At 30.9% G+C, this 3676-nt stretch overlaps 1 long non-coding RNA gene across 1 annotated transcript; it reads right to left on the reverse strand.

Moving 5' to 3' along the window:
• Positions 1-774: 774 nt before the first annotated feature.
• On the reverse strand, positions 775-1818 carry LOC119690134. The gene is made up of 4 exons (XR_005253556.1): positions 1659-1818; positions 1345-1496; positions 1002-1286; positions 775-935 (listed from the first exon to the last, which is right to left on the reverse strand). It is a non-coding gene; the product is annotated as an uncharacterized LOC119690134 (long non-coding RNA).
• Between the last annotated feature and the right edge of the window lie 1858 nt (positions 1819-3676).

The following is a 3676-nucleotide window of genomic DNA, read 5'->3' on the forward strand; positions in this document are numbered from 1 at the left end:
TTTTCCATATATTGAGTTCAATATCATACGTTCCATATGTAACATGGTCCTTATCCGAATTAAGTCGTTCCTCAAATAGGACATTCGTTTAATTGGACATTTTTTACATTGCATCTCTGCTATAAATAGCAATTTAAATGTTAAGACGAATGATTTATGTATATAATCACACTTCATAATTATCCATGCTACATAAATTTGGATATTGAAATAGATCTTTATTTATAATAGATTATAAATTGAGAAAAACCTTTACGATGGATAAAAGTTATCAACATTGATAGTATTGGAACCGAACTAGAAGACAATTTCAGCAATTTCAATTAACTTGCCTTAGTTGTTATTACGGCGTTACTCCTCTGTCGGCTTCTTGAAACTCTGCTTATTTTTTGCGGGCAGTTCTTGGATTTATTTGACTTTTTAAAGCCATTTATTTGTCCGTTTTGAACCAAAAAAGGACATTTAAATAAAAGTACTTCAATGCATGCGCGTTCTAAACATATCTAACGAAAAGGACGAAGGTCAAACAGTTAGATCCTGTTTTATCTTCTTTCCCAATATAATATTTCTACTGTGATGAGCTATATGGATGAAATAATTTAGTTTAAAGAGCAATGCAATTTCTAAATATTAATTAGAATTAGATTAGATCAATTGTTATATTGAACTTCAAAATATGTTATGTAGAAGTAATAAATAAAGAATCTTTGGGTTTTTTTAAGATATTAAGTGTAGAAATATATTTCTTATGTAAATTATTATAAAAATAATTCGAAAATAAATTTAAGATGAAAATAAATACACTCTAAATTTCTTTGGTGGAGGTATTTGGGACGACTGTGTGTAGGATATTAGCATAAGAACTGTTAACTTCATCGTCAACTTTTAATTGTTCCAGTGAGAAGGAATTCGTAAGAAAGACAATGCTGAAGAGCCTGAAGAAAGTATTAAGTTTATTAATTTTTTTTTACTGCGTTGTGTGCAATTTGAATAGGTTATACCTTTCTTCTAACATATAAATGCGCCTAGTGACACCTTCGTGACTGTTTCGTAAAAACGATTTTGGATCATAACCACTCCAAGCGCAACAACTGAGAAGAAGCGTACCGGTAGGTAGGATTGCATGCATAATCCATCGAAGTTGCATTTGATTTAATCGATATAACCGTCACCAGTTCCACATTCTGTCGCTTCTGAATATTGGCTTGACAAAAGGCGTGAAGAGAAACGTCTAGGGTAGTTGACAGCAGTGCTCATTTGTTGAAATTTACATACGTCAGTGGTCTCTACATAGTTTATATGGGATTATATATATAACATGAACCTTTACGATAGGCATATTACCTTCATTTCCGTGGTGGTAGTCTTTTTTGATTTTTCATGTTTTTTTAAGTAAGCTGATAAAGAGATGTAACAGCAAGCATTTATTCTTTCTTATCAAAAAACGATAGTACATTCCCCTTATAATTTTGGTATCGCTCCTTGATATTTAACGGCTTTATGTTTGCAATAAAAAAAATAAATCATTTTGATAGTTAATTAAAAACATAAGTATTGAATTAGAATCAAGAGGCTTAAATCCGCAAATCAAATGTAAGAATCGACATAATTTAATTAAATTTATTATTGATTTGATCTTAGACAGAATTTTTACTTACGCTTTCCCAGTTGCTCTTGTCTTTAATATAATCACCCAACATTGTCGTCCCAACATTTGTTAGTTGATCCGTAACGGCCCCCCCACCAAGCCTAACTAAACCTAAAAATTTTTTCATTTTGTCCGAAAGAAAACTTAGTTCTGAAATTTTGAGGATAAAAAAATTATAGTCTAATTTTATGATATAACAAAATTTGGACAATTGTCAGCCTGCTTTATGATACGATTTCATAACATTTTTTTCTTTATTTTAAAAAATTAATGGAATCCATGTTAAAATCATTTGATTTTACTGGGATCCAAATATGCTATAGAACTGTTCACCAAATGAGTCTCTATTCAGAAATTTTGTAAAATTTTATTTTATGTAGTATTATAAATAAATTCCTAATAGGCTATTTTATGTCGCAATTATAAAGAATAATGTAAGTCATAATATATATTTAAAATTATTTTTCTTTTGTATATTTTTGTCTTGAATTTTAATTTATGAAAAATATTCAATTAATAAATCTATACTGTGTCAAGAGCTCCTTTTCTAGTTATCGTAGTTCATTTAACAATCCACTTCGTTTGAATAGTTTTCTTCCAAATCATTTGCGGTCTGCCACGGAGATTAATCCGGTTCGAATTCTAAGAGTGATATTCGTTATGTTTTCACAAAGCGTGTGCTAAATTCTATTTACATTTCAATTTTTACAACTACCATAGTGATTTGTGAGAAATACCTCCTACCCAGATGATACCTGAGTAACCGATAGGCCTTCTGACATTCTGAATCAAAATGCTTCTACAGGCAGAAATGATAAAATTAAATAAAAGCAATTTTTTCAGTTATCTGATGTTTCTTAGTAACTACCTCTTAGTAACTAGAATTTTATGTCGAACTGTTTAAACATTAACAAGGGAAGCAGCTCCAGATAGGCATTAATAATTATAATTTTGTTGTGAAACTATGAATATAATTGAGTTTGATGAGAACATTGAATATAGGATATTAGCCAATAACCCAAATCTGTTTGTGCTTCAAGGTATGTTTAATCAATTACACGACTAGAAAATGATGGCGAAATATCGTTCATAAAGGATACCACATAACCGTAAAGAATAATAGATATTTTGAAAGATTTACTCCTCGCTGCAACATGTGTGATGACGCAAACTTCCCGAATACTATTTGGGGAATTACTTTGAGGCAATCTTTTGAAGTTATTTGTACTTTCTAAACGGGTCATTCAATATGTTAGTACTAGCCCAGCTTTTGTTAACAATGGGCGGCAGGAAGTCTTAGATCACATTACTGTATAGTAATTATTTAACGTTTCATTGTGTTTCTGTTTGTTGTTGACTCCCTTCTTGTAGAAAAAATTTCCGATGTTTCTAAATCCGTTGGCGCTAATCTTAATTAAAATTCAGTAGGTTAAAGTAAGAGTTAAAGTAAGACAACGCAGTTCTTTGATTGAATAACTTTTGAAACATTGCTAAACAACCCAGGAAGCTTTTGAGCTGGACGAATGGTTGAGGTGAGTTTCATCAATGATAATTACTAAACCAACGGTATTTGTTCACAATATAAGATGCTCCGAAATGAACATTTTTGGCAGTAACACACACTTTTTAAAACAACTTGATAATAATTTGAGAAAAAATCTTTTGCACTTACTGGGACGTCCTCAAAAAACTGATCGGGGTCAATAAAAGACATACCATATAGGTGGCCCCCACCACATAATCATAGTAATTATCATTACAAATTCGATGACAATCTTCTTATGATGTTGTCCAACATTTGTTCATACTCTGTGCCTAGCGCATCTATTAAATTTTGTACATATATTCGTAGTATTGCTGTTTTATAACTACCGCATTTCAATCCTAAACATTTACGTCTTCAAGGAATATTAGTATCATTATTAACAGAGAAATCTTCAGCCAACTAATGAAATGAATAATAATTCATACTTGACTTTTATCTTGAAACATAAACACCTTCTGTACCCTGACATGCAACCAGTAATC

The sequence above is a fragment of the Teleopsis dalmanni genome, chromosome X, assembly GCF_002237135.1.
Source record: "Teleopsis dalmanni isolate 2A chromosome X, ASM223713v2, whole genome shotgun sequence".
Taxonomy (NCBI): Eukaryota; Metazoa; Arthropoda; class Insecta; order Diptera; family Diopsidae; genus Teleopsis; species Teleopsis dalmanni.